At 37.7% G+C, this 24,540-nt stretch overlaps 1 long non-coding RNA gene across 1 annotated transcript in view; it reads left to right on the top strand.

Annotated features, from left to right (window-relative positions):
* The window catches only part of LOC141583451 (uncharacterized), a 62,277-nt gene extending 38,082 nt beyond the window's left edge, over positions 1-24,195 (top strand). Inside the window, exons 6-7 of the long non-coding RNA XR_012516063.1 lie at positions 4,775-4,786; positions 24,044-24,195. This is a non-coding gene — a long non-coding RNA (uncharacterized LOC141583451). The remainder of the gene's footprint in view (positions 1-4,774; positions 4,787-24,043) is intronic.
* Positions 24,196-24,540: the final 345 nt, after the last annotated feature.

Here is a 24,540-nt window from a genome sequence, read left to right on the forward strand (position 1 = left end):
GAAGATGGGCATGTAAACTATTGTAAAATGTCCTAATTTTGCCACATAGTGCTTTCAGGGTAATCTGTAAGAGAACTAGAGCAGTAGTCTCCAATCATTTTAGCACCAGGAACTGGTTTTGTGGAAGACAATTTTTCCATGGACAGTGTAGGGTGGGGAGGATGGTTTCGGAAACTGTTCCAGCTCTGATCATCAGGCATTAGTTATATTCTCATAAGGAGTGCACAACCAAGTTCCCTTGCATGTGTGGTTCACAATAGGGTTCACATTCTTATGAGAATCTAATGCTGCTGCTGATCTGACAGGAAGCAGAGCTTAGCTTCGCTCTCCAGCTGCTCATCTGGTGTCTAACAGGACACAGACCTACGCCATGGCCTGGGGATTGGGGACCCTTGAACCAGAGGATCAGTAAAAAGCATAAAAACATTTTGGATTTCTTAAAAATGGTGGCTTTTAAAGTTCATTCATTATTTTTCTCACGCTTAACTCTCCTAATATTTATTAAACAATGAGTTTCTGCCAGATGCTATGATATGCATAATTTATAAGAAAGGCAGGATTTCTGTCCTTGATTAGCTTAATGTCAAGCTTAGAAGACAGACACAGAATGGGCCAGGTGCGGTGGCTCACACCAGTATTCTCAGCACTTTGGGAGGCTGTGGCAGGTGGATCACAAGGTCAGGAGTTCAAGACCAGCCTGGCCAACATGGTGAAACCCTGTCTCTACTAAAAATATATAATTTAGAATTTAGCTGGGCATGATGGCATGTGCCTGTAATCCCAGCTACTCCAGAGGCTGAAGCAGGAGAATTGCTTGAACCCGGGAAGCAGATGGCACCACTGCATTCCAGCCTGGATGACAGAGCAAGACTCCAGCTCAAAAAAGGAAATAGATACCGAATGTTACTTTTATGTGTTAAGCATTATGAAGGAAAAATGCAGAGTATGATAGAAGCATGTCGCAGGGAATCTTTTATAACCTAGTTTTGGAAGTGACATACCATCACCTCTGCCATTCTATTGGTCACACTAATCTGGAATCTCTTGGAACAATATACAAGGGAACTACACAAATATATAAACATCAGGAGGTGGGGGCTATTTGGAAGCTAGTTATCCAAGGATCCTAGCCTAGATTTGCAATTGCAGCATTGTCTTTGCTACTTAGTCACACAAAAATAGCTAGTAAATGGGATAAAATAATTATATATAAATTTCAAAAACAAAACCAGAGAAATATCACAATCCTCAATGCTTGATTATTTGTAAGAAGATAACCATTTGCTGTGGAAAGCATCCATGAGTGATCTGTGTCCAATGCACATTCAAGAATTCTTGAATCTAGATATGAAAACCAAGCAAGATGGCAGTACAGAGCCCTGTTTCCCTTCCTTCTCACATGGTTACAGATCAGGAATGAACTCATACTGATCAAATTTAGTAAGAGCCAGTGTAAACAGATGATCTGCAAACTTCAAGTACATTAGAGAAATGTCAGTACTTGCCTATAGGGATTCCCTGTCCTTACCACCTTTGCTACATGACGACGTTTGTCTCTGCAATACTGTATGGCCTAACCTGTCCTGCTAAGGAAACAGAGAGGCACTGGTGAGTATTTTTTCTACTAATGCTTATCCAGTTCTTGATATAACTATCACATATTTTTTAGCAGAATATTTTCCCCCAGTGAGAGAATTGTTTAACCCAACATTCAATATAAATAACAATTTAATTTCTGCAGTAAATGGCTCTGATATTCACTACAAAACAAGAATAGGATTATATGATTGCTTTATCATTTTTAAAAAAACTATTATTAAATATTCAAACCTTAGAAATTATAATGTATACTTATGAAATGTTGGAAAGGTGAAATTATATTTGACTATTCATAGATACATATTTGCATTTCAAGTAAATGGGGAAAGAGGAACCAGACTAAAATGCATTTTTTATTTCTTTGTCTACTTTATGTACCTTATTTTACTACAAATCTGAAAACCTAGAATTCACTACCCAAAAAATTTGTATGACCTCATTCTTACCAGATTAAGCTAAGAATGATAAAAGCATGTGAAAATTCAATAAAGATACTGATTATTTCTATAATTCTGTAAACATTTGAGGATTTTCTTTTACATTGGGATCAAGCTGATAAACTTCTGGACCATTAAAAAAATAAGTATTTGTGTGTGTTGTGTTTAATTAATCTTACTTGTAAAATGTTCCTATCAGTCCCTTAGCTCAGGGATCCCCATTCCCCAGACGGCAGACTGGTACCCTCCATTGTCTGTTATAAACCAGGCCACACAGCAGGAAGTGAGTGGTGGCCAGCCAGCATTACTGCCTAAGCTTCACCTTCTGTAAGATCAGCAGCAGCATTAGATTTTCAGAGGAGCTTGCACCCTATATTGAGACCTTTGCATGGAAGGGATCCTGGTTGTGTGCCTATGAGAATACCTGATGATCTGAGGTGGAGCAGTTTCCAAAACTATTCTCTGCAACCCTCCCTCAACCCACCCGCAACATATCCTTCCCATCCACGGAAAAAATGTCTTCCATGAAACTGGTCCCTGGTGTCAAAAAGGCTGGAGACCACTGCTTAGCTAGTTCTTAAGTGAGGCAAATTTGATCATACTATATAATTAGATTAAAGTAAACATTTCTGAACCCAGCTTTTTTCTTACTTTTACTTTGGGCCACAGGTGATGGTAACTGTGTCTAGTATTTCCTGTATTTCATGTTTATGCATGTTTGTCAAGCAAATGCAATATGTAGCATATCTCCCTAAGGACCCCTGCTTCCTGGGAGAGACTCAGCTCAAAGTTGATGAATATTTGGAGGGTGAGGCAGAGCAGCAATCTTATCAGCTTTCATTTGTCACTATACAGCTTGCCTCCGTATTAAGTCCTCACATCCAGAGCTGGTCCATAACTTTGAAATTAGCTAAGCCTATGAGATAATGCATTTTATTTCATTATGCATCTGTGGTGTGCTGCCAGGGATTTATAAATGCTGGTCAATGCTTGTATTCACTTCAGGATAATTTTGCAATCAGTCTGCAAAGATGTGAATAGAAACCACCCAGCCCTGAGGAAAGATGACATCCTCACTCAGGTAAATAAAGATATAGGGAAAATGTGATGATAAATAAAATATATTGGATGCTAAACAAAAGTGTAGAAGACAAACTTACTAGAAGGAGCCATAGAACGATAAAATAATGAGAACTTTAAAGACAGTCTGGTTCTGATTCTTCACTTTAATGATGAAAAAAAATGTGCTCCAAAGAGAGCTTTTTTCATTTTCTTTCTTTCCTTTTTTTTTTTTTTTTTTTTAACAGAGTCATGGGCTATGTAAGTTGAAGACAATGCTGAGTCTAGAGTTTTCACTGGGAAGCCTTCCTTGCTGGAGCATCACACAGAGGTTACTGCAAGCACACCATACCCCAGCAGTCTGGGAGCCTGTATTCTTCTAAAACAGAACTTAACAAAGGACACAGACACACAGACCCACAAAAAGATTACTGTTAGCAAACAGATTACTGAATCACTGTGTCTTTTTCACTTTTGATTTGAGGGGGTTATGATGATTCATGCAGGGTGATATGAGAAGCTGCTGTCTGCACAAAAAAGTCGGGAGGACTAGAGAAAAAGCGGAAAAGGAAAAAGAGCTGATGTTCAAAACCACAGAATCATATGTGACAGAGTGAGCCAGAACCTCTCCAGCCAAGGCTCGCAGAGCACACACATAGAAGCTAGGGGGTGGCTCAGGCTGCCTGTGCCAGTCTACGAGGTTGGTACTTTGTTCTGAAGGGTGTGGAAGGAAGAGGGTTGGAAAGCAGCTAGGTGAGGTGGCTCTGGCACTCCACCTCTAATGCCGTAAATATATCCTAAGGCTTCCATGAACCAAAGATGAACTTTCTGAGGCTGCATGGACTGTAAAGATAGGATAATTCCAAAGGAAGGTAGAGTTTGTGTTTAGCACACATGGATCCTTTTGAAATGTTTCACTGGAGCTGGTGGTAAAAACTTGTTTATGAACTAGAATTTTCCAATTGTCTGTGGATATATTCCGGAGACCCTCTGACTAAACATTCACTGCATATATTTGTTTAACATACAATGAGATTGGTTCTGTAAAAAAAAAAAAACGTAATGTGATTATATATGCTTATAAGTAAAAAAAAAAAAAAAAGAAGAACTTCATTATATATGCTTATAAGTAAAAAAAAAAAAAGAACTTCTGTCTGCATGCATCTGTCAGAAATACCTATGGCAATATACTGACAGAAGAAATTCTTTCACTATTTATTATGCATAATGTGGACTTATGACTGCGTAATAACAGAAACAAAAAAGTTGATGTGAAAATGTACCCCAAACTTGGACAATGCATGATTCCCCAGTCTAAGCTTTTGAAGTATTTTATATACAGTTCTTTAATAGATTAAAATTCAAATATAGATCAAGGAGTCACCTGATCTGTGCCTGATCCCAAGAGGCTGATAAAAACCTCACTTAAGGTACAGTTTATCTTCTACTCCTCACCAGAATCCCATAGGCCTCATGTATGGAAAATCTAATTCAGAAAGATCAAACTGGGGTTAGGAATGTGTGTTTTATAAAGCTCTAGATATCTAGGTAATTTGTTATATATTTAACTTTAGGAACTTCTGACTCACAGTACCATCACCTTCCCCTAACACAAATCCGAAACATGAAGCCTACTCTCTCATGTTTGAAGAATATGAGGACTGTTCTGATGAACCAAGCTCTGAGGACATGTGAAAGGGCAGTCATTCTAAAGGGCCAGTATTAAGTCCAAATATTTGGGTAATGGGAATTGGGAATCAGTCCCCCAAGCTAGCATATTAGACTCCTCAAGGGCAGCATTTGTATGTCATTTGCCTCCCCAACTTCTAGCACAAAATTTGATGCTAAAAAGTACTTGATCAATGAAAGCAGCATTCGTACTGGGGACAGTGGACCATAAACATTTTGTAAGATCTATGCAATTCAGAGGAGAAGACCAAAAAGTAAAAACAGCTAGGATAAGCACATTAGATATAGATGTCTATTATCTACTTTCATACTGCATGAGGCTTGGACTGACATTTAAATGATCAAGGACATGGAAGCTGGGCAGCTGTATTTAGCTCTAGTTTAGTGGATCAGTGAGTGGGTGTAGTGTTTATTCACTATTTTTCCTCAGAGTGTCATATATCTTTTTCAAGGGCTATGGAAATTTATACATACATTTAAGATAAAATATGTATTATATGTGTTTGTACTGATCCCTTTCTCCTAAAATTAATGAGATAAATCTAGCTATTTTCAAAGGATTCATTAATAAGGATGCTGAAAGGAAATGGAACATGGAGGTTAACAGGCCCATCTAGCCAGGTAACCGTTTTGATGACTAGTGGGAAGGTAGATCCCTGCTGTACTCAAGTATTTTGTCTTTAAATCAACAATAATGATTTACATCTATAAACCACTGCCCTTTTACGCCTTAGGTCTAAGACTTCATGGCAAGAATAAGGGAGGTACAAGAAGGATACCACCTGAGATAACATGAACTAAGTCTTTATAAACCATAACTTGACATTAGCTGGCAACTCATTTCCTCTTAAATGCAGTATTACAAAGGTTTTATGGTGTGTATATCCATGTCTATATGGTAATGAGATGGGGTTTTTATGTGGTTTATGGAAAGCAGCACTCATTATTTTATAGCCACTATCCACCCTTTCCCCTATTTTCAGCAGTAAATTCTTTCTTTTAATTTTCTATATCCCCACCTCAATTTCTAATCTCTCATATGTCAACAATGTTCTAAATGTCCAATAAAGTCAACTTCAGGTTTCTTTTACTGTTTTTCATCTCTGATCCATCTGAACTTACCACACATTAGGAGTGAAAGCAAGAGAAAAGCATATTTCTGTTGTGAGATTTATATTCAGCATTTTACAATTTCTATTGCATAGACAGGAAAGTTAAATCATACAATAATAGGGTGATTGTTTTAGATTACTAAATAGTTCATCTGTAAGGAAAACAAGCAAACAAAAAAAGAAACCAACCTATGTTTAAATATTTTAAGAAATAAAGGGTTTTATTGTTTTTACTTAATTTTTAACCAACAAATTCTTTAGTTAGACAGACGTGAGAAGAAATTGTGGGGTTCTCAGACCATAAGAATACAGCCAGTAGGTTTAGAAAGAAGATTTGTTTGTGGGAAAAACTACAAGTATGTTATCAATTAGAACCATGACATAGCCTTTCTCCGTTGGAAAAAAGGATTATTTTTGGACTGTAACATGTAGTCTTACGGTGTTTCTCCCCCTAGATTTGGAGTTTAAATAATATTTTTAAAAAGCTGTCTGGTTTCCCACAATCCACAAGAGGTTTGTGTGTCTGCACTCCTGCTCACACCCTGAAATTCTGTTATATGAGTTTCCTTCCCTCTCTGGGGAGCAGATGATGCCTCTTCATCTTTACAGAGCTTGCCTTCACATGGTAATGAAACCCACTAAGGAATGCAAGAAAAATTAGGTGAAAAAAAGGCTAGGTTAAATGATACTCCAACTGCTAAATCTCAGTGATGTCAGCTCCCCAAGAAACATGTGCATACGTGGTTTCCCCCAAGAAATCCTACCTAAAGTTCCTATCCTCCTACTCTCTGACATTTTTTATATTTTCTCAAATGAAAGAATACCACCAAGGCATACTTCATGTACACACCAAATTATACTTTCAGTACCATATGACATTTACAGAAAGGGTCTTAACAACACTAAACGTCTGTTGGGACGTCAAGAGGAAATGACCATTGTGAAATTTCTCAGCAAAATCAGTTTACTGGGAATGACACGGAAAGTCAGGAGCAATTATATTTTCTGTTGCAGCTGCTTAAACACTGGCTCGAAATTAAGACATTGGAATAACTTTTTTGCTTTATGGCCATGATGCAACTCAGTGGTTTAAAACTTTTTACCAAACAAGCCAATCCTGAAAATAGGTCCGTTTTCTACTAGTTCTTTAGAAAAGAAAATGTTTAGCTTTCCCCAGTCTCTTGTCAATCTTGTGGTAAGGAAATGCCACCAGGGTACCTTTTATAAGAATTTGGGCTCAGAAACAGCTGTACAAATCATAAAATAAGTTTCTTCCCTCTTAATCCAACTGGCACTCAAGTCAATGAGCATTTTCAGAAACAAATTATAAAGCAGACTCGCCTTGAAAACCAACCTGGGAAAGAGAGACACACACAACCATGACGACCTGCTCAGAACTGGATATTCTGATTGTCAACACTGGAAAATGAGGGGAAATCACTTATTACACTAAGCAAAGCTCTCCTAGTGTTCTCTACTTGCCTGTAGACAGAAAAGTAAATCAATGCAATAGCCTCAGGTTTATGGAGGAAGGAGAAAAAACGTCCTTGAGAGATGATATGAAGGATATTATTCTTTCAAAAACTAATATTCTCTCCTTATCATTTTAAAAGAAAAAAGAACTTAAATCCCCAAATGGGAGCTAAATAAAGGCTTCACAGTACACAGCAATATCAAGTGAATCACTGAAACTAATTTTAACCCCAGAGTGACAGAGAATGGTAAATCGTTTCCTTTCCCCTTGCACTTCCCTTCCCTGCCCCCAAAATTTACTGTTAGATTTCACCACATTAAAATGTAATTTCATCTTACTCTATGACTGCCTTTGTTACTTCTAAAGCTCTAGCTTCCTTTCTTCCCACACTAGTAGGAAAGAGGTATAATTTTTATTATTTATTTTTAAAAGCATATGCATTTTGTTTTTTAAATTTTATTTTATTGTGGTAAGAACACAACATGAGATCTAGTCTCTTCACACATTTTTAAGTGTACAATACATTATTGTTGGCAATGGTTACAGCCGATCTCTAGAGACTATTTATTTTGCTTCTCTGAAACTTTACACATTTTGTTTACAGTGAGCAGAACCACAGCTGCCCTGGTAAGATACTGCGTGAACCCTGGCAATTAAATGGGCACTGTAATATATCCCCCACAAGAGTTCTGAAAGCCTGTTTTAAAGACATCTAAGATGATAGAGTGTGTTTAGGGGAGATCTCCTTTCCTGGTTCTCTTCTTTCTCCTATGAGAAAGACTTTTTCAGGGGAGGAGCTAGGTATACATGTCTAGGAGAGGCTTTTTTATTTAAATCAGTGCACCACGTTCTGAGCCTCTCGCCTTGTACCTTGCACAAAGATTTTGTACTAAGGAACCCTGCTTCCTTAGTGAGCAGATCTCAAAAAAGCAAACAGCAAAATTCTGTTACAAATAAATTATTACGAAAACACTTCTATGTTTCAATATCTGAAGGGCTCCTTATGGCTTTGTAGAAGAGCAAGGTCTGGAAAAAAGGGATGCTGTGGTAATCACTCAGGACATAACCCAGGGGACTGGAAAATAACCCAGAGTTTGGCTAGTAGAAGACAAGGGGGAAGCTTCAGATTGCTAAACTCAATGCTGTTGAGAAACTAAAACTAAGTGTTCATGAGAGAACACTCAAATCATTAGGATGAAAAGGATCAACAAACTCTTTGATAGAAAGGTAAACAAAGGGACATGACTCACCTTCCCCTTTCTCCCTTGGTTCTCCATATTCACTTTGAACACCTGAGTGTCATTCAACAGCAATCAACATTTATTTTTTTTGTTTTGTTTTGTTTTTTTTGTTTTGTTTTGTTTTTATTGCATTTTAGGTTTTGGGGTACATGTGATGAACATGCAAGATTGTTGCATAGGTACACACATGGCAGTGTGCTTTGCTGTCTTCCGTCCCCTCACCTGTATCTGTCATTTCTCCCCATGCTATCTCTTCCCACCTCCCCACCCCCCGCCCCTCCCCCATTTCCCCCCAACAGACCCCAGTGTATAGTGCTCCCCTCCCTGTGTCCATGTGTTCTCATTGTTCAACACCCGCCTATGAGCGAGAATATACGGTGTTTGATTTTCTGCTCTTGTGTCAGTTTGCTGAGAATGATGGTTTCCAGGTTCATCCATGTCCCTATAAAGGACGTGAACTCATCGTTTTTGATGGCTGCATAATATTCCATGGTGTATATGTACCACATTTTCCCTATCCAGTCTATCATCGTTGGGCATTTGGGTTGGTTCCAGGTCTTTGCTATTGTAAACAGTGCTGCAATGAACATTCGTGTGCACGTGTCCTTGTAGTAGAATGATTTATAATCCTTTGGATATATACCCAGTAATGGGATTGCTGGGTCAAATGGGATTTCTATTTTTAGGTCCTTGAGGAATCGCCACACTGTCTTCCACAATGGTTGAATTAATTTACATTCCCACCAACAGTGTAAAAGTGTTCCTATTTCTCCACATCCTCTCCAGCATCTGTTGTTTCCCGATTTTTTAATGATCGCCATTCTAACTGGTGTGAGATGGTATCTCAATGTGGTTTTGATTTGCATTTCTCTGATGACCAGTGATGATGAGCATTTTTTCATATGTTTGTTGGCCTCCTGTATGTCTTCTTTTGTAAAGTATCTGTTCATATCCTTTGCCCATTTTTGAATGGGCTTGTTTGTTTTTTTCTTGTAGATCTGCTTTAGTTCTTTGTAAATTCTGGATATCAGCCCCTTGTCAGATGGGTAGACTGCAAAAATTTTTTCCCATTCTGTTGGTTGCCGATTCACTCTACTGACTGTTTCTTTTGCCGTGCAGAAGCTGTGGAGTTTGATTAGGTCCCATTTGTCTATTTTGGCTTTTGTTGCCATTGCTTTTGGCGTTTTGGTCATGAAGTCCTTGCCTACACCTATGTCCTGAATGGTTTTGCCTAGATTTTCTTCTAAGGTTTTTATGGTAATAGGTCTGATGTTTAAGTCTTTAATCCATCTGGAGTTAATTTTGGTGTAAGGTGTCAGGAAGGGGTCCTGTTTCTGCTTTCTGCACATGGCTAGCCAGTTTTCCCAACACCATTTATTAAACAGGGAATCCTTTCCCCATTGCTTGTTTTTGTCAGGTTTGTCGAAGATCAGATGGTTGTGGGTATGTTGTATTTCCTGTGAGGCCTCTGTTCTGTTCCATTGGTCTATATCTCTGTTTTGGTACCAGTACCATGCTGTTTTGATTACTGTAGCCTTGTAGTATAGTTTGAAGTCCGGTAGTTTGAAGTGTGATGCCTCCCGCTTTGTTCTTTTTGCTTAGAATTGACTTGGCTATGCGGGCTCTCTTTTGGTTCCATATGAAGTTTAAGGTGTTTTTTTCCAGTTCTGTGAAGAAGGCCATTGGTAGCTTGATGGGAATAGCGTTGAATCTGTAAATTACTTTGGGCAGTATGGCCATTTTCACGATGTTGATTCTTCCTAACCATGAACATGGAATGTTTCTCCATCTGTTTGTATCCTCTCTTATTTCGTTGAGCAATGGCTTGTAGTTCTCCTTGAAGAGGTCCTTTACGTTCCTTGTTAGTTGTATTCCTAGGTACTTTATTCTCTTTGTAGCAATTGTGAATGGCAGTTCGTTCTTGATTTGGCTCTCTTGAAGTCTATTACTGGTGTATAGGAATGCTTGTGATTTTTGCACGTTGATTTTGTATCCTGAGACTTTGCTGAAGTTGTTTATCAGTTTCAGGAGATTTTGGGCTGAGATGATGGGGTCTTCCAGATATACAATCATGTCATCTGCAAATAGAGACAGTTTGATTTCCTCCTTTCCAATTTGGATACCCTTTATTTCTTTTTCTTGCCTGATTGCTCTGGCTAGAACTTCCAGTACTATATTGAATAGGAGTGGTGAGAGAGGGCATCCTTGTCTAGTGCCAGATTTCAAAGGGAATGCTTCCAGTTTTTGCCCATTCAGTATGATATTGGCTGTTGGTTTGTCGTAAATAGCTTTTATTGTTTTGAGATACGTTCCGTCAATACCTAGTTTATTGAGGGTTTTTAGCATAAAGGGTTGTTGAATTTTGTCAAAAGCCTTCTCTGCATCAATCGAGATAATCATGTGGTTTTTGTCTTTGGTTCTGTTTATGTGGTGAATTACGTTTATGGACTTGCGTATGTTGAACCAGCCTTGCATCCCCGGGATGAATCCTACTTGATCATGGTGGATGAGCTTTTTGATATGCTGTTGCAATCGGTTTGCCAGTATTTTATTGAAGATTTTTGCATCTATGTTCATCATGGATATTGGCCTGAAATTTTCTTTTCTTGTTGAGTCTCTGCCGGGTTTTGGTATCAGGATGATGTTTGTCTCGTAAAATGATTTGGGAAGGATTCCCTCTTTTTGGATTGTCTGGAATAGTTTCAGAAGGAATGGTATCAGCTCCTCCTTGTATGTCTGGTAGAATTCAGCTGTGAACCCATCTGGACCTGGACTTTTTTTGGGTGGTAGGCTCTTTATTGCTGCCTCGACTTCAGACCATGTTATTGGTCTATTCAGGGTTTCGGCTTCTTCCAGGTTTAGGCTTGGGAGGGTGCAGGTGTCCAGGAATTTATCCATTTCTTCCAGGTTTACTAGTTTATGTGCATAGAGTTGTTTGTAATAATCTCTGATGATGGTTTGGATTTCTGTGGAATCTGTGGTGATATCCCCTTTATCGTTTTTTATTGCATCAATTTGGTTATTCTCTCTTTTCTTTTTTATTAATCTGGCTAGTGGTCTGTCTATTTTGTTGATCTTTTCAAAGAACCAGCTCCTGGATTTATTGATTTTTTGAAGAGTTTTTTGTGTCTCTATTTCCTTCAGTTCTGCTCTGATCTTAGTTATTTCCTGTCTTCTGCTAGGTTTTGAGTTTTTTTGATCTTGCTCCTCTAGCTCTTTCAATTTTGATGATAGGGTGTCAATTTTAGATCTCTCCTTTCTTCTCATGTGGGCACTCATTGCTATATATTTTCCTCTAGAGACTGCTTTAAATGTGTCCCAGAGATTCTGGTATGTTGTGTCTTCGTTCTCATTGGTTTCGAAGAACATCTTTATTTCTGCCTTCATTTCATTGTTTATCCAGTCAACATTCAAGAGCAAGTTGTTCAGTTTCCATGAAGCTGTGCGGTTCTGAGTTAGTTTCTGCATTCTGAGTTCTAACTCGATTGCACTGTGGTCTGAGAGACTGTTTGTTATGATTTCTGTTCTTTTGCATTTGCTGAGGAGTGATTTATTGCCAATTATGTGGTCAATTTTAGAGTAGGTGTGATGTGGTGCTGAGAAGAATGTATATTCTGTGGATTTTGGGTGGAGAGTTCTGTAAATGTCTATTAGGTTTGCTCGTTCCAGGTCTGTGTTCAGGTCCTGGATATCCTTGTTGATTTTCTGTCTGGTTGATCTGTCTAATATTGACAATGGGGTGTTAAAGTCTCCCACTATTATTGTGTGGGAGTCTAAGTCTCTTTGTAAGTCATTAAGAACTTGCCTTATGTATCTGGGTGCTCCTGTATTGGGTGCATATATATTTAGGATCGTTAGCTCTTCTTGTGGCAGTGATCCTTTTACCATTATGTAATGTCCTTCTTTGTCTCTTTTGATCTTTGTTGCTTTAAAGTCTATTTTATCAGAGATGAGAATTGCAACTCCTGCCTTTTTTTGCTCTCCATTTGCTTGGTAGATCTTCCTCCATCCCTTTATTTTGAGCCTTTGTGTATCCTTGCATGTAAGATGGGTTTCCTGGATACAGCACACTGATGGGTTTTGGCTTTTTATCCAGTTTGCCAGTCTGTGTCTTTTGATTGGGGCATTTAGTCCATTGACATTTAGGGATAGTATTGTTATGTGTGAATTTGATGCTGTCATTTTGATGCTACCTGGCTGTTTTGTTGGTTAGTTGATGCAGATTCTTGATTGTGTTGCTGCTTTTTTACCATTTGGTGTGTTTTTGGAGTGCCTGGTACTGGTTGTTCCTTTATATGTGTAGAGCCTCTTTCAGGAGTTCTTGTAGAGCAGGTTTGGTGGTGATGAAATCTCTGAGTGCTTGCTTGTTCACAAAGGATTTTATTTTTCCTTCACTTATGAAGCTGAGTTTGGCTGGATAGGAGATTCTGGGTTGAAAGTTCTTTTCTTTAAGGATGTTGAATATTGGCCCCCAGTCTCTTCTGGCTTGTAGGGTTTCTGCTGAGAGATCTGCTGTGAGTCTAATGGGCTTCCCTTTGTGGGTAACCCGACCTTTCTCTCTGGCTGCCCTTAGCATTTTCTCTTTCATTTCAACCCTGGTGAATCTGACGATTATGTGCCTTGGGGTTGCTCTTCTTGAGGAATATCTCTGTGGTGTTCTCTGTATTTCCTGGATTTGAATATTGGTCTGCCTTGCTAGGTTGGGGAAGTTTTCCTGGATAATATCCTGAAGAGTATTTTCCAGCTTGGATTCATTCTCTTCATCACATTCAGGTACACCTATCAGACGTAGATTAGGTCTTTTCACATAGTCCCACATTTCTTGAAGATTTTGTTCATTCCTTTTTGCGCTTTTTTCTCTGTTCTTGCCTTCTCTTTTTATTTCATTGAGTTGGTCTTCGACCTCTGATATCCTTTCTTCTGCTTGGTCAATTCGGCTGTTGAAGCTTGTGCATGCTTCACGAAGTTCTCGTGTTGCGTTTTTCAGCTCCATCAATTCACTTATTCTCCTCTCTATGCTGTCCATTCTCGTCAGCAGTTCGTCCAATCTTTTTTCAAGGTTCCTATTTTCTTTGCGATGGGTTAGAACATGTTCTTTTAGCTCATTGTAGTTTCTTACTACCCATCTTCTGAAGTCTGATTCTGTCATTTCATCACCCTCCTTCTCCATCCGGTCTGGTTCCCTTGCTGGTGAGGAGTTGTGATCACTTTTAGGAGGAAAGGTGTTCTGGTTTCGGGAGTTTTCATCCTTTTTACGCTGGTTTCTACCCATTTTTGTGGGTTTATCCACCTGTTGTCTGTCTCTGTCCCAGGGAGTTGGAGCTTTATGAGTTTCCGTTGCACTACTGCCTTTTTTGATTTTTTTTTTTTTTTTCAGGTCGGACCCGCCCAGCTAGCAGCACGCCTATCCTCTGCCTGCCCGCAGGGGCTTTGCTGAGCTGCTGTGGGCTCCGCCCAGCTGCCCTGAGCTCTTCCCTGTAGTCCTTTTTATATGGGTGTAGTTAGAACTGTCTGGGCAATGGTGGCCCCGCCTCTGTTATGGAGGACTCTCTCTGTTGTGGCTGGTTGCCTCGGCAACGGCGGGTTGCCTCGGCAACGGCAGCCTGCCTCCGTAGCGGTGGAGAGTCTCAGTAATGACGGAAGCCCCTCCCCCACGGAGCCGGACCGTCCCGGTTCAGCTGTGCTTGGTTTGAAGGGCTCAACCCAGAGGGTTTCCAATTACTGTTTTTGTTTTCGTTGTTGTTGGGGGTGGAGGGGTGGGACCAACCGAACCTGATCACCTGGCTCCCTGACTCAGAGTCTTTTCTTTTAAGTTGAACGACCCCGCGTTCCGGTCGCTTGTTGAAAAGGCGCCGGGATCTCCCGTGCTGCGACTCACGGAGTCGGCTCGAACCGCGGCGCCGGCTCCTGGCGGATTTTTTGCCTAGGAATCTCCTGGCCTGGCTCGCTATTTCAGATGAATGGGCTATTCTGCTGTCTCAAGGCTCTGCTCGCCAGCTAAGAGGGCTCCCAGACCAGTGGTTTTTGTACGGAGAACCGCAGCAACAGGGAGTGGTCACAGCAGCCGCGCGGGCGGAATCAGCCCCGCGGGGGCCAAAACAGCCACACCGGCTGGGACTGCGACGCTGGCGACCCCTCTGCCTGGGTATCTCCTGGTCTGTGGGCAATAAGAGTTCGTCTGGAAATGCGGCGTCCACTCACCCTCTGCACTTTCACTGGGAGCTAAAGTCCTGAGGTGTTCTTAGGCGGCCATCTTGAAAGTCGGGGCAGCAATCAACATTTAATGAGCATGTATTATGAGAGAGGCAAAGAGCAGGATCCTAATCACACAAAGTCACTCAAGACATGGTTCCCAACCATATACGCATAAAAATTACTCAGTGAAGTGCTGCCCATATGGCTTAGAATCTATCGTGAGTTGGATAATTGATGGTGTGGTTTTTCAAGGTCTAAACTTCCTGAGTATTCAGTGGGTCAACAAATCTGCAAGGCATTTAAACTGCCATCCTTCCAATTAGCCCTATAAGTTAAACATCACCTACCACCATTTTACTGACATGAACAATGAAGAAACTTGCCCAAGCTCAGCTATAAATGGCAAAATTGAGATTTAGATGTTTTTGTGACTCAACACCAATGGCCTGTTAACATGTAGGTGCTGGTGTTCTTCATTGAGGTCGTTTCTGTAACTGATATGTTTGAACCTATGCTTAATAACCTCCTCCTATTCTGTTGTTCAAGAAGCATTTTATGCAGAAATGGAAACACAAGGAAAAACGGTCATAAAATACAGGTCTTTCTCATGGATGAGAATGTTCAAATTGGATACATACTCACTTGGAATGTATAAATGCATTGTTTCTGCTTCTTCCCCCAGGAGACGTGGCTCTGCATATCTGGTTGCCAGAGAGAGAGTGCAGCTGGCTGGAAACATTACCCAGCACTGTGCAAGCATGCAGTGCATTATCACTATTATACCTTCTGATTATGGCAAAGATTGAGCTCACAGCTTCCTCATATGTTAGATAATATTAGCAAAGTTCAGCGTGAATAGAGAGAATAAATCCAAACAATAATTTAACCTGATTTTCATGGCTCTGCCAGTTTGCTGTAATTATTAAAAAATTATGTATCACAGATTTCAATTTTGAATGTTATAAATATTTTGATTTCTTTTTATTTTACCCATTTTCCATACAAATTCATTTATATTTTATAAATTAATAAACATAGAGGTTAAAAAACTTTCACAAAACTAATAGCAAAATAAGTTGTTTATAGATTCTTAATGTTATTAACAGTAAGAGTTTCTTTACTTTTTATGATTTGTATAGCTAGAAAATAGATACAAAAAATGCATATTTTAAGTTCACATAATCTATTCTAAAATATTATAAAATATATTTTTACATACTGACCTCATCTTAGGTTTATGAAAATATTCACTTGATACATAGTTATGCATTTATTTTTGGAGAAAAGTTCAGTGGATACCCATCAATGAGCAACTGGAAATAGACATAGCATTTAGGTGAGATGGCATTGTAAGTAACATAACAGAGCACTAGCTTTCGTCCTTAGCCCACGAAAATGGCAATGGAGGTAATCGAAAGGTATGAAACATTCATTCATTCAACAAATATTTAATAGGCATTTACTATGAAAGGAGTGTATTCCAAGCAGAAAAAAAGCAACTTTACAAGGCCTATTTTGTATTATTCAATGATGAGAAACAAAATCAGTGTGGCTGAAGTAGAATGTGCTGGGGTACAGCTGCAGCAGATAAAGTCAGATGGCATAGACATGTCAAATCATGTTTGGATGTGTTTGTAGGGATACTGAATTCTATTCTGAGTAAAATGGGAAGCTGCTGGAGACTACTCATTAGAGGCATGCATAATCTCAGAATCCAGTACTATCTGGACTTGTTTCTGCTATTTTGATAAATGCCTATGACCTGGATCATATTATGGTCAATATATATTCTTGAGTTCCACGTGTAAGAACACCAGCTTAGGGATGATGACTAGGGCCATTAATGGAATATATAATGAGAAATATTTGTGAAACAGTTCGGTGGGGGGCAAAAGGAATGTTGGACCAAAAATCAGAAGCAGGCAGATCTTTTGTGTTGACCAAGAGTAGATGGATAAGACAGGGAGGAAAAACAAGTGACAAACTGGAAGTGGTGAGTTATGGTTCCATAGCAGAAATAGAGAGTTTGGGGCATCAAATATAAGTATGTAACCAATACCAGATGATGCTGGTAACTTCATGGGGTTCAGATGAATTTCTCTGGATAATATCCTGCTACTGCAAATGATGTCTCATACATGAGATAAGTCAAAATTTTGTTAAAATTCCGACAAAGAATTAAATAATCCCATCTATCTGATAACATCTTTGAGTTTAATGAACTTTAACTTTATCTTAAAATAATTTTGCCATTTCTCAGTTGAAAAAACAAAACTTAGAGACTTTAAAGCAAAATGTATAAGGGACAAATCAGTTATTAAACTCAAGTATTTTGACTCTCAATCCTTTATTGAAAGTTTTGACCTTGTCACTAATTTAAACCTTTTAAAATATGCTGCTTGCATGCTTTCAGGCCATTTGAATTGAAGTCTCAACATAACATTTCATATATTTTTAAGAGTCATTGAAATGAAATGTTAATTCAAGCTGTAATTTTCTTGTTCATATTTGATAGTTATTAAAAGAAGATATCTGCTGATAGCTGGATTCTTTTGGTAATGAAACTGTCACTTAGTTGAATAATGAGATCTTGGACCTTTTGGTGAAGCTTCATTTTTAATATAGACAGAAGGAGCCTAAAATTGAATCTGTGAAATAATCGGATAACTCAGGTTATTATTAAAATTAGGATATGACAAAAATTATGGGCTTGTTTCCTTGCAAATTTGAAATAAAGTAATTAAAGATAAGTGCTGACATTTCTGTTTAACCTCAGGTCTGGCTTATGTGTATTAAGTAAAAAAGAACATCATTATACATTAAAAACATACAGGGGCCAGGAATGGTGGCTCACACTTTTAATGCTGGCACTTTAGAAGGCTGAGGAGGGCAGATTGCTTGAGCCAGGTGTTTGAGACCAGCCTGGGAAACATGGTGAAACCCCCTTCAATAAAATATAGAAAAATTAGCCAGGCTTCGTGGCACACCTGTGGTCCCAGTCTCTCAGGAGGCTAAAGTGGGAGGATAGTGTGAGCCCAGGAGGTGGAGCCTGGAGTGAGCTTTGATCATGCCATGCCCTCCTGCCTGGGTAACAGAGCAAACCCTGTCTAAAAAAAATGAAAAACAAAAACCATACAAGGAGTTAGTCACTGCAAAGCATCAAAAGTGTCGGTAAAGAAGCCAGTATTTTCTTCCCTGATTATGCAAAAATCCAGTCAAGCAAGCAGATTGATTCTATTCCTCTATAGAATGCTTGTCAAGAAATGAGTAAATTTCTGTAATTGACATCTCAGAAAAACAACAGATGAGAAGAAAAAGAAGCCAAGATATAGTGCCACTGAGTCACAGGTGGTAATACACAACAAAGAATATATCAGATTTAACTAAAGTAGCATCTAAATAAAAATTCAGAAGATCTATATCAATTATTCTCATTGATGACTAATTTTGTTCCCCCAGGAGACATCTGGCAGTGTCTGGAGAGCTTTTTTTTTTCTTTTAAATTTTCACAAGTTAAAAAATGTTGTTATTTACATGTTATTGGCATGTAGCGGGTGGAGCTAGGGATGCTAAATATCCTATAAAACACAGGACAGTCCCACAACAAAGATCACCCAGTCTAAAATGTTAATAGTGCCAAAGTTCTGAAGCACTCATCTAAATAAATATTTTACTATGAAATCACTTGGAGGAAAATTAGTTTTTCCTAAGTCAATTGCAATCAAGAAATCAGTGGTGGATGGTGCTATAAACCAGGGCTAGATAAAGTAGGAGAGTTGGAGGCACTTTGAGTCACCATCATTAAGAGAGAAAATAGAGGAAAAGTCATGGATGCCCACCACGAAGTACTATATAGCAGTTTGAATCAACAGGTTGGATAGACACATAGCACTATACAGAAACAGAGCACTGATTTAAACATAAGGAACAGTGGGAAACATCTATCAAAATACTTTTTACAAATACATCAAGTACAATAAGCAACAAAATAGAAATAAAATGACAATGCACATTTTTCAAGAACACAAATAAGCAAAAAGATGTGTCAACCTGCCTAGCATCATTGCATATCTAGAAAGAGGAAATAGAGAACTATAGCAGAAAGATAATTGACCAATTAGTCAATCAAGAGAGAAGCTAATAAAGATAATGGGCTTTGCATTGAGATTTATGATTACTTCAATCTTCTTCATTTGATGCTCAGATACATATTATGTATTATATATATTAATATTCTTAGTATATATAATATGCTGTATGAATATGTTAGTATATATAATATGCTATATATAAAAATATGTATGCTAAGAATATTAACACTAGGTGTAAATAATCAGTACAGATGGTAATCAAATAGAATTTAATTATTTACATCTGGATTCATGGATTTTCTCATTGAGGATAGGTATGAGGAATACATTTTTTGGAGAATAAATAACTGTTTCTTAGATCAAGTAACTTCAGAATTCACATGGAAAGGCAATACAGTAAGTTCTGCATAAAAGACAGGAAGTGAATCGGGAATTATACAAATCATTGTATAGTGATCAGTATATGATTTCCACTTTCTACTGAGAGTGGATAAGCCAAGAAACATAGAACACATGCTAACTCACTTTTAGAAAAGAGACCTACTTCAAAATGAGAATATTAGAATAAAATCCAAAGGAGTTGGGGGAAAAAAAAGCAAATAATCTACCAGAAACCTGGAAACTGTTTAAAACACCTTATTAGATGCCTGGGAAAATTATGTGTCAAGGGTCAAGAAACCCAGGTGCTCTAACAGAAACTCTGCATGGCTAACTGGCAAAGCAAAAGAGGTCATTGTGGGTGAGGAAAAGGAGATGGCATTTTTTAAAGGTACCACTGGTACGGTGGACAAAACAAGAAATCTATTAAGGTGAATCAGGTGCAAAAAAAAAACCCATAAGATCAGCTAAAAAAAAAAAAAAAAAGACTTTAAGGAATACTGAGTTTTTTATTCCAAATAAAATAATGAAAGCTTTTAAAAAAAATCAACAGTAGGATGCCAGCTTGAGAATCACCAGGACTATACAATGATGGTAGTAGAAAAGCTGACCTGTGAAATAGAAAGGATTCAGCAAAGGGAATCAATGGATTCTTTATTTTGATTTTTATTATGAAAAAATTAGCTAAATATGTAGCTACACATAATTGTAAAAAATAAAAAAGAACAGAGAATTAATAAAAATACTTTGTAAATCTAAATATTATCTTCATCAATGGCTTTGAATTTAAAAAGTAATATTTTAAAATTATAAATTTGAGGGCCTGCTATTGTATTTTTCTTAAGTTTCCATGTGATTTTGATGACTGGTTTAAGAACCACTGTTCTAGATCTAGTTAGCAATCTAGAATTTAAATATAAACAATATCATGGCTAAAGTAAGTAATTATTCAGCTCCTTTGTTGATAACCAACATCCAAATCCATGTTCTGCTGAACAACTGGAACAAGCTCATAGCTAATGTGATAAGACCCTGAAAATGCAAACTGTTAAATTATACTACCATATCTGACTGTCTGGAGTTACAATAAAAGGCAAGGTTATTTTACACTTAAATATACATAGCAATTTAGTGGAAAAGCAATATGGTATTATTTCAAGAGAAACTGTTTCTATTAACTTTAGACTTATTTGATCAATTATTTATATGAGAAACAGTTTATATAAATTCTTCATAATTTAAATTATACAAAATTATGTAATCAAGTGTATTAAAAGCAGTTGATCAGTATGAAGTGGAAAGACCAAATTCTTTAAAGTAGGAACGACTCCTAGACTGAAAAACAAAGGCTAGGGAGAGATAGGCTCTTTTCAAAAATGAGAAACAGATACCATACTGTGACAGTATCTGGCCACAGGTGCCCAGATAGTTGGACAAACATTATTCTGGGTGTTTCTGTGAGAGTATTTTTAAATGAGACTAACATTTAATTCATTAGACTGAGTAAAGCAGATTGCCCTCCATAATGTGAGTGAACCTCATCCAACCAGCTGAAGGCCTACGTAGATGAAAAGGCTGACAATTTCTTGAATGAGAGAATGAAATCTCCTGTCTGATGTTCCTCAAACTGAAACATCAGCTCTTCCTGATTCTAGAGAAGCTTTCCAATTTCAGACACCAACTGGGACATTGACTCTGCAGATTTTAGGTTTGCCAACATCTGTAATCACAAGAGCCAATTCTTTACCATAAATTGGTCTTTTTTTCTATATAGTCAATTGATTCTGTTCCTCTGGAGAACCCCGACTAATACATAAGATATAACCTACTTGGTGATCTGCCAAGACCTACCTGAACATCTTCACTATGAAAGAAAGTCAGCAGGGAAACCTCATAGATTATAGACCTGGAAAACACTTTTTATAAACACTGCATTAAAAATGGCAATCTGGGCATGGTAGCATGTGCCTGTAGTCCCAGCTACTCTGGAGGATGAGATGGGAATGATCCCTTGAACCCAGGAGGTCAAAGCTGTAGAGAGCTATGATTATACCACTGCACTCCAGCCTGGGTAATAGAGTGAGAATCTGCCTCAAAAAAGAAAAAAGAAAGGAAGAAAGGAAAGAAAGAAAAAGAAAAAGAAGAAAGAAAGAAGAGAAGAAAGAAAAAGGTGGAAAAAGAAAAAGAAAGAAGAAAGGAAAGAAGGGAGGGATTGATGGAGGGAGGGAGGGGAGGAGGGAAGGAGGGAGAGAGAGAGAGAAAGAAGAAATGAATGAAAGAAAGAAGGAAGGAAGGAAATAAAAAGAAAAAAAGAAAAGTCAATCCTTGGAAATGAGAAGAAAACAATTTCTCCATGTGTAATTTTTCTTCTTCAAAGGTTTTCTATATCCCAACAGAACTTAACTTTAAAAAGCTGCTGTGTTCTATATACTATTAAAAATCATATTCAGACCAAATATGTGAGCTCCTATGTCTGACACCTTATGTATAAATCAACAGTTACAGTCCTATTCGTAAAATAAATGCCTGGAATAATAGATATATGAAATGAAAGGCCTTAGATCAGAGCTTGCCTAGCAGGCCATTCAGGTTTATGTCTTACTTTCTTCAAGGCACTTATTTACTTTTGGATATGCTGGGCCACAGAGGTTTCATTGGAATTGTTGATAGAGTGTAAGCCATAATTGCTCAATGTAACTCACATTTGCCTTTCTAAGTATGATGCAATTGCTTCTTCATTTCCTTCATTTCTAGCTGAAATTATTCAACAGAATGAATAAGTTATTCCATCACAAACTTGGAGAACACATAAATGCTCAAGGAACATTTCATACCTTAGAATAAGTTATATCGTAGAGGTAAATTATTATGTAAACATTTATTTCACTTATAACACAGTCAAGTCTGTTCAAAAAGATTATGCTGCATGTCTAAAGTGAGTTTGACCTTGAACTTAAAACAATGACTCTGGTAATTGGTTTATCAGTCTCATTTTATTTCACATTCACAATTACTTGTTCAAGTTTCAGCTGTAGCTGCAACATCAGGCTATTCACAATTTTAATAGTACTACTGTGACTCCAATCTACTTCACACAGCACTTTGAGATCTGTTTATAATGCAACTTGCAATGTAAACTAGAATAATCGATAAAGTTCTCATGCCTCCATTACAATTCAGTGTGAGATTTCAATAGGGTCACAGAGCCAAGCCATATTACCTACATTAAATGCTCCAGATAAATTCCATTCTAATTTGATACAGAAGGAAAATTTACTCTGATAATGTTAAAGACTCTCAGAAAAAAATTTTTTTAATGCAACCACTCATTATTTTTAAAGTAGGATTTTTCTCTTGGATGAAATGAAGGATACCAACCAAATGCCATTTTCCACCCCCTGCTCTGTCCAGGAGCTTTATCTTTGGATTTTCACAGAAGAGACTTTTTAAAAATTATTTTAAAAATTAATCAGTGATGCCTTAATTTTATGGGCCTCATCTACATTTCATTTTCAACTTTTGCTGTTTTATCTTCTTCCTTGTTAGGCTCTTTGAATCTGGCTTGGTTGTTCCTATTCCTGACATTCATGTATAAATAAAAACTATGGAACTGGACAACTGAGATAATCCTAGAATAATAGATGCCTAACGAAGAATCTCAGAGAAGTTTCTTTCTAGCAGGTCACACAGATCTGCTCACCTAACCCTTGCCTCACCCTCACCTAAGTATATAAGTAAAGATGAAGCTTTAGAGGAAATCTCTGCTGTACAGAGATTTCATCTAGAAATGTTGCTACAGTGCAAACTGTCATTATCTAGATAAACTCACACATATTTTCCTCAAAATAGTAATATTCTCGCTTGCTTTCCTTCATAGCCCAGCTGAAGCCATTTAGCCTTAGAACTTTGTCCTCAATAGGACATATTGATTATACCATCATATCTCAAGAGACACACATCCACATACACAAATCACTCCACGTCTTAAAATAATTTTCACTGCAGAGAAACATCAATGAATGTGCATTCGTTCCTCTTATCTGGTGTTGCACACTCAATTCTGTTCAGAAAATATTGATCAGCATGCTTGGATTTAGTTAAGAATATGAATAAAGTTAATCAACCTATCAGCTGAAAATGCCATGGCAAAAAAAACACACAAAGTAGAAATCTATACGTTAAGTAATCATACTCAAAATAAATTCATACAATAAGGACATGGTGGGAGAACGTGGGAAAAGAAACAGATGAACTATACTGAATTTTCTTGCAAATAGGTATATGACAGAGTGCATAAATGAATGTGATAAAAGAGTCCTGCAAAAACTTTCCAATTGCTACACAATAGTTATTTTCAAATAAAACCAACAAGCTAATTGCAAGCCTGTTACCTGAGGCCATATATTAGGTTGTTGCAAAACTGATTGCGGTGTTCACCATCGAAAGTAATGACAAACACCGCAATTACCTGGTAAATCTTGTTTTTCTTACGTTTGTGTACACTCTTGCAACAGCTTCTTTGAATGTTAATAGGCGTGTATATATGCAAAAATATGTGAATATATACATATAGAATATGTTATCATTGAAAAGTCTGGCTCAAAGTACCTATGGTATATTTATTTATCCTTGCTTTTATCTCTAAATCCCTTTATTAACATATCTGGCCTCTACCTCTACTATTTTCACAATATTTTTTACTTGTATATATTGCTATTGATATGACACATAATAGGACATGATTTTATCTGGATTCTTCCATTTATAGCTCTGCAGGGAGAATGAACCATTCATCAACGTCAACCATGTTTTACTGAAGATTTTGAAGGTATTCCAACGTGACTGAGTACTACATTTCCTCAGATGTCTGCACCCTGTATCTGAGATCACCATGTTTTCAGTTATCTCATTTGAACCTGTAAGTAAGATTAATGTTCTTTTAAAAACATTAGAAATGTTGGAACAACAAGGAACATATTTTTAATTAAAATATCTGCCACTAGCAATGTTGTCACCTTCCAAATGTAAATATAGAACTTCCATAACCATACAATTTGTTGTAAAACTTTTTGATGATTCTTTCATTCAAAGGAGTAGCAAGGTCATGTTAAAATTACCTGGAGAGAGAAATAGAGGTGTGTTCACATTTTAAAACTATTAATAAGAACTCAAGAGGCCCTCCTGCATGATATAGACTCTCCTCAAAAACTATTATATCTGATGTAATTCTGCGTATCTGGGGACGGAACCTAAACTACTTTTTCC

Source organism: Saimiri boliviensis, chromosome 1 (genome assembly GCF_048565385.1).
Source record: "Saimiri boliviensis isolate mSaiBol1 chromosome 1, mSaiBol1.pri, whole genome shotgun sequence".
In the NCBI taxonomy this organism is placed as follows: domain Eukaryota; kingdom Metazoa; phylum Chordata; class Mammalia; order Primates; family Cebidae; genus Saimiri; species Saimiri boliviensis.